Here is a 14,633-nt window from a genome sequence, read left to right as displayed (position 1 = left end):
CAGTCAAACTCATAGTCTTTACTTTTACTTGGGGTTAATCAATGCATGAAATAGAATTGTTTTTGTTTTCATCAATTCATGAGACGGGTAGAAGCTCATTAAATCATCTCCTTCATCCATCCATGCTGAAGAATATCAATAATACTTTTTCTGTTATCTGAACCACTGTTGTCATGACTGGTTAATTGCTGGCAATTGACTTAGAGCTTTTAGTTAAAGAGGGGCTCCTGGTGGCTCAGGTTGACTCTTGATTTTGGCTCAGGTCACGATCTCAGGGTTTTGGGATTGAGCCTGCATCAGGACTACCACTCAGCAGGTAGTCCACTTCTCCCTCTCCATCTGTCCCTCCCCCTGCTCACGCACTAGCTCGTGCCCTCTTGCTCTCAAATAAACAAACAAATCGTTTTAAAAAACCTATTAGTTAAAGGGTAAAAGCTATTTCAGAACCACTGAGACTTTCTAGGTATTTTTTTTTTCTGGAAAAAGGAAAATATTAGGGCAAAATAAAATAAACCATGAGCAATAAACAGTATTTCAGTTCACAGGAATTAACCAACAAGATTTTTTTCTTCAGCATTCTACTTTTCAGGGAAAAAAATTACAACAAAAGCAAAATATATTTTTTCAAATTCAATGTGAAGTAAAATTTATTTTATTCCTTGATATACAACCATATTTCAACATATTTAGAAATCTGCACATCATAGTTTTCCTACCACTCATAACTGGGTAGTGTTAGTCATCTAACTCACTGAAAATAAACTTCACTCACATGGGAAAAAACAAAATATATTTATCTGGGATTAAAAGTGTTCAGAGGGCGCCTGGGTGGCTCAGTGGTTTAAGCCGCTGCCTTCGGCTCAGGTCATGGTCTCAGGGTCCTGGGATCGAGTCCCACATCGGGCTCTCTGCTCTGAAGGGAGCCTGCTTCCCTCTAACTCTCTCTGCCTGCCTCTCTGCCTACTTGCGATCTCTCTCTGTCAAATAAATAAATAAAATCTTTAAAAAAAAATGGTTTGTCTAAAAAAAAAAAAAAAAAAAAATAAAAGTGTTCAGAAATGCATTCAGTTTAAACTACCCTATTTGTTTATATACTATACTATATCTATAAGAGATTATCATCAATCATGCTCTCTGAAAAGGACTTTCATTCACCTATACTTTGAGTCTCACAATAACCCTTTGAGATGGGTGCAGCAATTCTCATCACCATTTTACAAATGAAGGAGTGGAGCTCCAGAGGGCCATACAATGTCACCAAGTAGGAAGTGGCTCACTTACTACTATCTCTAAGTCCTGTTTCTTTCTATATTTATCATACTATACTTACTAAGACAAAATGCATGTACATAAACACATAAACACAAACACATATATACATGCTGTTACATGCATATTTAATATGTGTGTGTGTGTGTATAAAACCTGAATTTTGAATAAGAACTTCCAGGTTGTTTCTAAGCTGGAACCCAGGAAACTAGCAAGACCCATTCCTGGTTTCACTTCATGGTAAAATGGAATCTATATGAAGCAAATCCCATGGTTGCCGGGTCCTTTAGTGAGACATGTACTGTCCTTGCTAGCCTTATTGTCTTGAGCCTATTTGGGCTTTTGGGGGTGTCCTAGGCCATAAGAGGCTTTTCCTCCTTTGTTGGAAGAAGTTTTAAAGCACAGTCCCTATTTCTTCTTCACAGTTCCAAGTTCTCATTTCCCGTGAGGATGTTTTCAGCAATTTCCAAAGCAGCATTGTCCAATAGAACTTTGTGCAATGCTGGAAATGTTCTATATCTACAGTGTTCAATTAAGTAGCCATTAGCCTCATATGGCTCTTGGGCACTTGAAATATAGCTAGTGTGATTAAAAAATTGAAGATTTAAAGTTAATTAAATGTTAATGTTAATTAATTAAAATTTAAATAGGTACATGTGGCTGATGATACCATATTGGGCAGAATGGTTCTAGACAGTTTAAGATTATGGTTTACAGGGCCCAGAGCATCCCAGCAACAACATCCTTGCAGGATCACTCTGTGAGGGCACAATAGAAGTTACGTATTTAGTTATGAATTGTGCCTTAGCTGGTTCTAGATGGGGTTTGAAGCAAATCATTAATATTAGAATTAAGATGGTATATAGGGATCTCTAAGTAAAAGATAACAAATGAAGGGAAAATACGTTGTGGTAAATATTGAGTTAAAAGAACAGAACATTACCATTTGAACTGAGTTTGAGTTTCTAAACTTTACATATTGGAACAGGACAGAACAATTCAATTCAATATAAAAATTTTCTTCTTGCCAGTACAATTATTAGGGTTACAAGAATCCAATTAATAAAGTTGAAATTTTATTAGGGACTGAAAGAGAAGCAAGAAGAAATACATAGAACATCAGATTTGCTGCATGTTCGAGTGGACTAGAACTGTAGGACCGTCTCTAATGAAATTATCTACTTGACTGAATTGTGAAGATTCAATGAAATTATTTATGAAAGGACCAAGGATAGTGCCTCACAGTTGGTTGATATTAGCACTTCTAATGATCATTTAATTCTGCCTGGATCTTTTTAAGACCTCTTCCAAGTACCTGTGAGAACATAGGAAAATGCTTAGGATAATTTATTTGAAAAATTATTTTGTTGGGAATAGACCATAGAAGAGGAAGTACAGGCAACACAAAGGCAAGTAGAGAAATGTCATAGCCACATCCCCATTTTCAAATTACTATCATAGGGAGAACTGTTGCTGAGGAAGGTGGGTCAGGTATGTTGGGTCAGACAACACTGAAACAGTGAGATCAGCGGGAAGAAGAATAGGAAGAAAATGTAGGTAACACAAGTGTTTGTATTTTAGGTATTTGTATCAGTGGCTTTTATTGAATGTACTTTACTGATGTTAATGTTCTTGTCAAAAATAACCCAAGAAAGAAGCAGGGAAGAATATTCAAGTCACCATGAGGGTAGTGAAAAGGACACTGACCTTGGAATTGAGTTAATGGGCTTCCAATTCTAACTTCTCAATCATGAGACTCAGACTAATAATCATCTTTTGGTCCCCAAATTCCCCTTCTTGGAAAACAATGATCTGCATGATGCTGAATGATCTTTAAGGTTATTCCAGCCCTAAAACTCAAGAGCATAATTCTAAATTTGAAACCACTTGTGGGTTCTATTCCTCCAGATCCCATGAAGCCTTGCTGCTCTATCAGGAAAGCCTATTGTTTTAGTCCTCTAACTTGTTTCTGTAATCCTAAATATCAAGTTGTGTGAAGAGTGGTATCTCAATCAGCATGCACAAAAGCAGTTGGTATGGTGGGAGTGAGTGACAGTGGGTGGGTGAACAGATTAAAGAGGAATGGGTTGGAAGAGAGTAGCATGTGTGAAAAAGAAAGTAGACCTTCCTCTTTTGGCATTCTTTTGCTAATTCTCAAATAACAGCTATCCAAAGCCAAATGCCAAAATGATGGCATGAAAATTGCTTGGAGTTTGGAGTTAAGCAGACCTGAATTTGAATCCAAGCTCTGGATTCAAGACATCTAACTTCATTTTTCTTATCTTTGTGATATTTATAGTTAGCAGCTATTATGAGGATTAAATGAGATAATATTTCCCGGCAGTTAGTAGATGTTCAGTAAATATTTTCTTAACTTGGCCTCCCCAAATTGGTTCAATTCTTTTCTATTTTACCCATAATATAAAAGGCTAACCAAAGAAACAACCATGCAGGGCTGCTTAGAGATCTATACCTAGTGGGGGTAAACAATCTGTGGTGGGGAGGGAAGGGTGCTAAAGAGAGGGAAAAACCATAGCCAGGAATAGAGAGCCCAAGCTCGCAGTTAATGTAGTGCCTTCTTTTGGTAGCCTCTCAGTTCTCTGGTTCCTAAAAGCCACAAAAGTGTTCATCAGAATAACAACCTAACTGCTTTTCCAAAACTTTACCAGTAGGAAGATTCACCGCACAAACAGAAGACATAGAAAGCGGAGCCACACATCCTTTTCCCACCTGAAGTTAGCGAATATGGATTCTGGAGTGACACCCACTCCTTGCTCCTCGACCCAGAAGACCGGAATACCTCCCTCCAAGAGGAGTCCGGGGGAAGGCACAGAACAGCGGAACGCAGAGCACCTATACCTGTCTCTCCAGCTCGCTTATTCCATCTGATCTTCCTTACATGGTTCTAACGCAGTTTCTGCCTGCGGGAAGTGCTGGGAAGCAGCGAGCCGCCAGTTCTCCCGCGCTATTTCCCGGCCTCGCCGAACTTTCAGTACCGCGGACAGCTCCCGTCTCTGCTGCCCGCTCGCTCTCAGGCCCAGGCTCCGCTTTGCTGCCTAGGATGTTCTTCAGGACCCCTTACCCTGGGGGGAAAGGCGGGTTTACACTCTGTGGTCCTTGGCCAACTCCTTCCAGGGACTGGCCCCATCACTCCGAAGATCTCATCTGCTCCCCCTCCCAAGTTTTTCCTCTGAATTTACATCCAGTTCAAGACTCTCAGTTCAGGCAGGACTCTGAATGGAGTCTCGGTCTCGCACAGATAGCGCGGTGAGGAGGGCCAGGAGCAGGGGAGAGAGCCCTGCTGTTCTATTTTCCTTCTATCTTTCCTCTGTTTTCCCTTTGCTTCTAGTCATTTGGCGACTTCTATCTTACTTTTCGATCACAATCTAAAATACACGTGGCGGGGGGGGGTGACTCTCGTGAGGGAAGAAGGTTTGGGGCTCCATCACGCGAGGCCACACTGCCTTACTCTGGTCCTCTGGATTTGCAAGAAACGGATGTATTTGGGATGGGGGAAGAAAGGAAGCTCAGACGGGGTGAATAAGTGCGGGCGAGAATCTTCTCCCCGGGGCTGCCCTCTCTGGCTAGAGATTTTCCCTGGACATTTCTCCCATCACGTCCTTCTCGCTGCCCCGCCGCGAATCACCACTCTCTGGGGAGAGATATCCCTTGTGTAGCGCACCAGCCTTGTCTGGGTATCAGGCTCAGCTGGAGTCCTTTTGAAGAGTTTTGATCCCAGGTAAAAGGACAGACGTTGTCCCCGCCCTCCCCTCGGGCTACGGCCGGAAAAACGTCCCTTCCTTTCCGTGGGCTCAGTCCGAGGCCGAGAACCTAGCTGCGGGAGCTGGGTGTATGACAAGGCAGGGAGAAAAGGACAGGCCCGGCATCCGTGAAGACCCAGGCGACCCGGACACTGCTCAAAGCTCCCTCCTCTGTCTCACTCCGGCCGCGCCAGGGCTGCATTTGCCCCAACCCCGCCTGCCGTGAATCGGAACCTGGCGTCCCCCGACCCCGGACACTGTCCAGATCCCATTCCGGGCCAGATACAGAGAGACCCCAACCCAGCTCCTTCCTTCTTCCAACGGACCCCTTCCTGGGGGGCGCCCTCAGCCTCCGCGCCATATTCCTGTTTTCCCCCTCCCTCTGGCTCCTGCTCCCTCGTTCATTCAACACGAAGCGACCATCCTATTCGTGGGCGTCTAGTTTGGGTGCAGCGTTTGTGGAGGGGGACAGACTGCGGCGAAGGGTTACGTTAACTCACCGGAGGGCTGGAGGCGATTAAGAGGCTGCGGGGACTGGTGGCTAGCTGTCTGCACTTACAGCGCCAGAGTCTGTCTCTCCCACTGTGATGCGGAGTGGCGGTGGCAAAGGAAGGCAGGAGGTAGCCGCTGCTGCTGAACAGCTCCTCAATTATTCAGTTCGACCCCTTCCTCACCTCCCTCCAGGCAGCCTGTCAGTCTTCTCTCCAGCTCGCCTGTCTCCGCCTTTCTGAAGTCACGTGGGCGGCCCATTACATTATTGAGCTGAGGCCTCTCTCCAGACGCCCCCGCCTCCCAGCGCGCGAGCGCGCGCGCCCGCACGCGCCCGCGCGCGCGCGCACACACACACACACACACACACACACACACACACACACACACACACACCAGCTATATGCCACTCTCAACTCCTCTGTAGTCTACTGAGCCTCCGGGTGCTGCTTCCAGTATCTCGGGCTGTCCTAAGGCTTAGGGGGCCCCTTGCCTGTTCTCTACCCTGAGAAAGCAGGGCCAGGCAGAAGTCTGCAGTGTCGGTGTGTTGAGAAGGCATCCTCCAGCATCTCCACCTTTGCTGGACTTGGCGCTGAACTAGGCAGGCTCTCCAGACCTGCTTCCTACCCTCTGAAAGCTTCCCTCCTCCTTTGCTGAGCCTTGCTGCTCTTAAATTTATTCCACTTCCCCAGCATTACTGGAGAGAAAGGATGGGAGAGATTGATTTCATCTCTCTTCCTAAAAAAGATAAGACCCTCCTCCTTCTCCATAACTCAAGTAGGTCAAATTCATCTTTGGGTTCTCAGCATCTTATGAGTGGAAAGACTGTGGGTTTGAGATTTGAAGACCCAACAGCAATTCTAGTCTGTGTGACCTTGGGTTATTTAACTCCTATCCTTTCTTCTCTCATCTGTGAAATGATCACCTCACAGGACTGTTATGAGAATTCTAAACAATGATGTTCTTGAAATTGCCTAGCACAGTCCTGAGCACATACTTGTAACTCAATAAATGAGAGTTCTTCCCTTGCCTCTATTAAAATAAATTTTAGAAAACAAGAACATTGTGATTTGTGCCAGCAGAATGCAAGTATTTTCTATGAAATTGGGATGGGCATCTGTGAGGTTAAGCTAGAGAGATAACCAGTCCGAAATGGGGCAGGAGAGACACAAGACTTATATTTTCATTGGTTTCATTATAGTAAATATCTCAGAACTATGTTATGACTCAAAAGAATGAGGACTACATTGTACTAGCCCAGGCAGGTTTGGTCTCATCAGAGAAAGAATTATTTAACATGCACTGAGTAGACTGATATAGATGGAAACTACCCACATGGATTCTTGCATCTTTGGTCCAAGCCCTCAAAAATACATGGAAACTGATGAAATGTAACTCTCTACCCTTGGAAATAAATTCACTGGACTTGGGTTTCAGAAGAATACTGGCTAACTGATACCCCTTCCTAGGATAGAGCAGTTCAAATCTACCTTTTGGTTGTGGATTTTAGTTTAGAGGCTCTGGTTCTCCCCAGAAAACTGACTGAATGGTGCCAGGACAGTCTTGGTAAGTACATCTAGCTCAAGCGTAATACTGTCTTGGATCCAGATCTGAAGTCTTGAGACATCCCCATAATTAAAGATTATGAGAGTCCTGCAGGGTATGTCAGACCTCCTGGGATACCCAAGAAGCTCTGAAATATTGCAGGAAAGTCATAGAATTAAATAATCAGAAGTTTGGAGTCTTAGTGCATGTTCTGCCTGTTACTTATTGTACGGTCTTTGGCAAATCACTCAAGCTTTCAGAGTGTCACCTTTGAAATGGGAATAGAGGGGTTCCTTGGTGACCCAGTTGGTTAAACACCTGCCTTCGGCTCAAGTCACCATCTTCAGGCCCTGGGGTGGAGCCTGCATAAGGCTCCCTGCTCAGCGGGGAGTCTGCTTCTCTTTCTCTCCCTCTGTCCTTCCCTACTGTTCATTCTTTCTCTCTCTCAAATAAATAAAATCTTTAAAAAAAAAATGGGAATGGAATGTTTATCTGCCTTCTCCATGAGATAGTTGTAATACTAAAATGGGATAATGGGTGAGAAGACACACTGTGAAAGGTAAAAAAGTAAACAAATGCAAGCTGTTAATATTATGGACTGAATATAAAACCCTGAATTTGTCTAGATGCATTATGGGCATGATGGGAAGATAGGATTTGTCATAAGATGGGCACCTACTAAGATGTCAAGGTATTTCTGTAAATCTGTGTGTGTGCATGCAACTCAGGGGCTGTGGAGTTTTGAGCATTGTGTTTTTTTCCTTTTCACTCTTCTGTGATGGATTGCTGGATTAAATCTCATTTTTTCCCCTGGCCTTTCATTTTTAAAACACCACCAGAACACCACCAGCCACAGTCACAGGGGTTTTGAGTATTTAATATCTGAGATAAGTTAGTGCTTGTATTTCAGGACAGTAGAGTTTCGATTTTTCTGTCTTCGCTAGGTAAAATTGATTTGCATTAGAAATTCAAAATGGGTTTGATTTCAAAATAAAAAATATTCAGCATCCAGGAGCAATTTCCAGTTATTCATCAGCACCTAAATGGTGATATGAATCTCTAATCCACTGCCAATAAAGCCAATAAAATCCTCACACAAACCAGAAACCTCTGAGGAAGTTCCCCTACCTTTAAGCAGACTCTAGTCCAGTTTTCTGGTTTATTTCCTTTTAATATTCCTTAGAAAGTATCAATCTAGGCCTCTTTAAATTTAGAGAGATCAAAAGACCAGAAGGTGCCAACTCGTGCTTCTAAACATATCACTTAAAAATATTGTCCAGGCTAGGTAAAATGCTGCCTCTGACTCCTACCCACTTCTGTGTTGTCACGACAAAACATGAGAAATGGAAGAATAGGCATGAAATAATTTGCCTCAAAAATGGTGCTTTTATAAGCAGTTACTCTGATGAGTTTAAATTTTAGAGAATTTTGAATAGTTTCACCAGAAATTTCTCTGGCAGTCTGAATATTTTTTTTTTTTTGAACCAGTTTTGAATACTCAAATCAACTTACCCAGCTAAAGTCAGAAAAAGGAGGTTGGGGGACAGATCTTGGATTGATTCCAACAGAAAGGTTACACCTTAACAACGATTTCTTGATAAGATTTCCCTTGGGTCCTACTCCTTTACTTATAAGCTCTTATCTTTTGCCTGTTGACTTTTGCCTTTATAAGCCAGTGGAGGTACTTTTCAGCTGTTGGCAGAGCATAAATTAGCCAATGAATAGAAAGGCAGTAGATAAAAATGTGTAGAGTCATACATAGTAGGAAAAATTGATACATATTGATACATATCTCAGTTCTAGGGTTCAGCAATGATACTACAGAGCGACTGCTAATTAGACCTTGAAAGTATACATACTTGTTTATTTATTCCAGTTGGAATATGGGAGGGTTGAATCATTTATTCAACATGGTCTAGACACTTGAGATATGGCCACAAATGATACAGAGATGACTCCTGCTCTCCTTTAGCTTATAATCTAAGGGAGAAAGTCAGACTTTAAGCAAGAAAACAAAGGAGTAGAGATAAGCACCATGATAAAAACAAAATGGAGTGTTATAACCAGGAGTAAAGGGGCACTGCTGTATTGAATGGTGGGGAACTGACAAAGGAAAATGCAGGGGTACAGACATGAACGTGATTACTCTGCAAGAAAGGGGTAATACCCTTTTATATAAGGGCTTTTTGCCAAAATTCTGTGTCATTAGCAGGGTAATCATGAAAATCCTTCATGATAGACCTGCTTGGGTGGATTATGGTTAGGCTATGAAGGAATTGGTTAGATGCCTTAAGAACAATTCCTGGTTTTTGTCTCATGACTTATGATAATGAGACCTGATGCTTTCTTCTGGAAGGATTCCAAGTTCATCAATGCTACTGACATTTCCTCTGAGCATATTTAGAAGCTGAGAAATCAAAAGCACCACAACAGCCTGGTCAGAGGCTGGGCCAAACCCATCCAAAGGGAGAGGTGTTTCTGGGTAGCTGGAGGAGAAGAGAAGAGCCTAGTATGTCATAGGCACACGATAAAGGTATATTGGATAAATAACCTGCTGCTAGGATTCTACCAGTTGGACTGGGAGTTTATAAGTCAATTATCTACGAGTAATTATACTCTGGGTATCTAAATTCTAAGAGGAAGAAGAGGATTCTGTCCTAAGCATGTTCATTTCATTCTTCTCAAATTTACAATGACATACATCACTTTTCCACTCCCAACCATGTGGAGTGAATAAAGTCCTTTAATGATGAAGCTGTGGAGAGGAGTTAGGAATGTCAAAACAATGGAGTTCCCTGACATGGGTGGAAACATTAGAGCAAACATTTCTTTCCATTTGTTATGTTTTCCTTAAATGCATTCGCTTTTCTACTTAATTTATTTTGAAGAGGTTTCTATTACTACTTTAAATAGAAAGCTGGTATCAGTTTTCAAAAATACAAGATAACCATTTAAATAAACACACTGAAAATAAAACAATGCTATTATAGTCAAGCTAAATACTGTTTCCTGCCTAGAAACCTAAGGCTTGTTTTCTCCTTATTAAAAAAGGAAATTAGCAACTGTAGAGAAGTATTAAAGACATATTGACATCAAAATGAGACTTTCTCCATGAAGTAATCAGAAAGATTGAAAAACAAATGGAAAATGAATAACTTCTCACTCTGTGATTATACGCCATTTAGTGTTGAGTCCTAATACCATCTAAATCAGCATTTCTCCTAACTTTATTTATTTATGCATTTATTTATTTAGAGAGCCGAAGCACATAGGCACTCAAAATGGGGAGGGGCAGAGGGAGAGGGGAGAGAATCTAAAGCAGACTCCACACTCCGGGTGCAGAGTCCCCTTGGGCTCAGAGTCCCCAGGGGTGAGAGGGAGGTGTGTGATCTCTCCACCAGAGATCATGGACTAAGCCAAAATAAGAGTCAGAGACTTAACTGACTGAGCCACGCAGGTGCCCCTATATTTCTCCTAACTTTAATGTGCATAGGAATTTTTGTTAAAAATGTAGAATTGGACTCATTATCCTTGGGTCCACCCAAGGACTTCCATTGCTTTTCTTTTCTTTTTTAAAAAGACTTATTTATTTGTCAGAAAGAGAGAGAGAGAGAGGGCACCAGCAAGGGGAGCAGCAAGCATGGAAGAAGCAGACTCCCTGCTAAGCTGGGAGCCCCATGTGGGACTTGATCCCAGGATCGTGGGATCATGACCTGAGCCAAAGACAGAGGCTTAACTTATTGAGCCACCCAGATGTCCCAGGACTTGCATTTCTAATACAATTTCAGGAATGCTAGTGCTGGTGGTTCTTCGACCACTCTTTGAGTAGCAAGGACCTAAAATACCAGTGGTGTTATGTGTCTCATGTTTGGGGATATGCTAACTCTTAGCATACAGACAAGAAAGGGAGGACTTGGAGGTTATGAATAACCTAAGGTCCTATAGTTGGTAGATAAGGCAGGGCTAAAACTCACTTCATGGGCTTCCTGTCTCTCAGCCTAGTGCTCTTTCCTGAAAGACCTGTAAAGTCGCTGACTTGATACTTGGGACAAAAAAACACGTTTTTCAAGGGGCAGTGACAAGAAAGCCAGTTTAGATTGCTGTATTCTGTAGGTGATGCTGTGGTAGCAAACATGCCCAAACTGGCAGTAGCCTAAAATTAGTTTACTTATTATTGACATTATGTTTCCGCTGTGGGTGGAAACATGCCATTTTATGTTGCCCCATTCCAACTAACATGATACTTCAGAGTTCACAGGACCAAAGCTGGAGGACCTTGTACCAGCAACTAAATGCCCTGGCTCAGAAGTGATGCACATCCTCATTGCCCACAACCCATTGGCTAGAACTCACCTGCAATTACAAGGAGAGGTTGGAGAAGAATAATACTTCCATCTGCCTGGAATGAGAGTAGAATCAGATACAGTGGACATTAACAGTCTCTACCAAATAATATAGTTTTTCTATCACTAACAATCCATGATTCTGTCATGTCAATCTTTTCCTTCTTCTCATGATCTCCCCAGGCTAACAGGGCTACCATTAGTCCATTTCTCTCCTGGAAATTTCTGTATCACATAGAAAGAAAAGAAAGTTTAATTGTAGAGAATGTAGGATGCCAGAAAACTTCAGTGAAAGCAGCAGCATCAAAAGAAAGAGGCCAGTCAGGGAAAGAGGTTATGGTGTGAGAGGAGGAGGGGCAGAGAAAAAGAGAAAGGAAAGGAAAGGAAATGATCATTTCTATAGGGCTTAGAAAATTTTAGACCATTTATTAGGACATTTACGGATTTTGTTCTCAAATAATTCTCATCAGGCTGTTATTAGCCTGTTTTACACTCAAGGAAACAGAGGCCCAGAGGGCTTATATAACTTGTCAAGGTCAACAGAGAGAGTAAATCAGAATCAATGCCAGGCTGTAAACCTAGAATGTCTCCCAAGGAGTCTAAGAAAGTCACTCTTACAGAACAAGGCAAGATTGGTCCTGGAGAATAGATTACTTGGTCACAGTGACATTCGAATTCCTGAGACTTGGTACTGTTGCAGTGGGCATTTGCAGACATACAGCTGAAACATCCTGATTTCATTGTAGTTACTTTGTGGGATTATACAGTCCTCCCGGGAGGCCAAGCTTCTTTTGAGGGGAGACCACTAAGCAGGCCAGGGTGGGATGTAATCGTTAAGGCTAGCATGGATATTGGGGAGTCTTTCTTTTTCTTTCTTTCTTTTTAAAGATTTTATTTATTTATTTATTTGACAGAGAGAGACACAACGAGAGAGGGAACAGAAGCAGGGGGAGTGGGAGAGGGAGAAGCAGGCTTCCCGCAGAGCAAGGATCCCAATGCGGGGCTCCATCCCAGGACCCTGGGATCATGACCCGAGCCAAAGGCAGACGCTTAAAGACTGAACCACCCAGGCACCCCTTGAGGAGTCTTTCTCTGGAGCCTGAGAATTATGTGGTCTAGAACTGTCCCATGTGCTGCTGAGGTCATCATGGGAAGGAGCAGGGACATGGGAGTCAGAGCAGTTGTTACAGATGTGGCATTTGGCATGTGGCAAATCGTTCAAGTTCTCTGAGGTTCAGTGTTCCAATGTGTAAAGATTTATTTATTTATTTATTTATTTATTTATTTGACAGACAGAGATCACAAGTAGGCAGAGAGGCAGGCAGACAGAGAGAGGGAGAAGCAGGCTTCCCGCTGAGCAGAGAGCCCCGTGCAGGGCTTGATCCCAGGACCCTGGGATCACGACCTGAGCCGAAGGCAAAGGCTTAACCCACTGAGCCACCCAGGCTCAGTAGTATTCCAATGTGTAACTTCAGAGTTATATGAAGATTGAAAATAATATACATAAACTGCCCACCGCATATAGTTGTTCAACATCAATGGCTATCGTTAATGTTATTAGTAAAAAGAAGATGAATGTGAAAGAGACTGAAGAGACTCAACCTCCAATTATTTGAGTAGGTTTAACTATGGCAGTTTCCTGTTCTGAGCCTTCATCTGTTCTTCAGGAAAATGAGGGCATGGGAGCAGATTTCTTCTTCTTCTGAGAGTTCTTCCATAGACTCAAGTCAATGAACCTGGAGTCATGGAGTTCTCCTGCGGAAAGCTAGGGAATGGTCCAGGTGACTGGTCACGCCTAGTGCAGCAATGAGAAGGGGAAAAGTTTGTGCTGAATGAAGGAGTCCCTGGGCCCATCGTCAGAGTTCCTGAGCCCCAGACAGCAATAAACTGCTGCAATTTTATTGCCATTGTCATCAACCAATGACCCATTACAATAATAGGCAATGTAAGGATGATTATGGGTCAAGGGGTGCTCTTTTTAGCCACCTTCGCATGTAAGAAAGTCACATTATTAACAGAGACAGCAGCCTTAGCAGCAGATTTGAATACAAAACAATCAATAAACCCCAGAGAGAAATACAGGAAGAGGAACGAAGCTCACACTAATGGGTTTGTAAGCTTGCTCCAGTCTCTGCGACCCTTGCTATTGCCACAATGTAAAGGATGCATTTTGTCGGTAGTGGGTCAAGTACGTCCACAGCACATTTCCCTTCATGAAATGGGCAGGCAAACCATTACACTCTGAGTAAACATCCATCGTGTAAAACAGTGATTATTTTATTGTCAGCCTTTTAAAGATATGTATTCACCTGCTATGTAAGAGCTTTCTCCTGTTTAATTCAATGACTTTTAGAAAATGAGAATATTTTATTCCATTTACTCATTCCTTAAAGCTCTTAAGAAGACCAAAGACTCTGTAAAGCATTCAAGCACAGTGGATGAAAGCTATGAGATAATTTAGAAAAGGCAATGAAGCTCCAGTCTTCATCTCCTCCAGGTCCTAGTGGAGGAAAGCCTAAGTCAATGACCACAGATACCTGTTTTCAGAATCCCCGGGAGGGAGAATTTATAGCCTGGCTGCCCCACTCCCTCTCCTTCAACAAAATGTTATAGTGTTTAGTTATCCTTGCATTAAGGCTTTCTATGTCCATCATATCAGGTATGGGGTGCCTATAAGTTGATTCAAGCAAGAGTCAGTATGTTCAAGTGCTTGGAGGACTGTAGCCCTCTGTCTTCAGATTGGGTGATCACCCTAGGCACTGGCCCTTCATTCTATGTTCAGATAGGTTTGGGACACCTTCTCCATGTGGCTTGGGGAACTACTGATGAACTTTCAGATCCTGAAACATGACTTAGCCACTTGGACCAAGTATTTTTATTTTTATTTTTTGACTTAATTCTTTTAGAACAATTTTAGATTTATAACAAAATTGAGAAGGAGGTACAGAGATTTCCCTTATAACCTCTGCCCCTACATATGCATAGCCTTCCTCATTGTTAACCTCACTCACCAGAGTGGCACTTTTTCTTTTTTTAATCAAGGATGAAGCTACACTGACATATCATAATCACCTAAAGTCCATAGTTTACCACGGGATTAACTCCTGTTATACACTCTGTGGATTTGGATAAATGTATGATGACGTATATCCATCACTGTAATAGCAGACAGAGTAGCTTTACAGCCCTAAAAATTCTCTGTGCTCTATTCATCTCTTTTTGGGAC

The 14,633-nt window shown here is 42.4% G+C and overlaps 1 protein-coding gene across 1 annotated transcript in view; it reads right to left on the bottom strand.

Moving 5' to 3' along the window:
* The window catches only part of SLC7A14 (solute carrier family 7 member 14), a 127,572-nt gene extending 121,852 nt beyond the window's left edge, over window positions 1-5,720 (bottom strand). Inside the window, exon 1 of the mRNA XM_046003616.1 lies at window positions 5,531-5,720. The gene's annotated coding sequence lies outside the window, so the exon portion shown is untranslated. The remainder of the gene's footprint in view (window positions 1-5,530) is intronic.
* Between the last annotated feature and the right edge of the window lie 8,913 nt (window positions 5,721-14,633).

Source organism: Meles meles, chromosome 4, assembly GCF_922984935.1.
Source record: "Meles meles chromosome 4, mMelMel3.1 paternal haplotype, whole genome shotgun sequence".
NCBI lineage: Eukaryota > Metazoa > Chordata > Mammalia > Carnivora > Mustelidae > Meles > Meles meles.
This window is presented reverse-complemented; position numbering and strand designations above follow the sequence as displayed.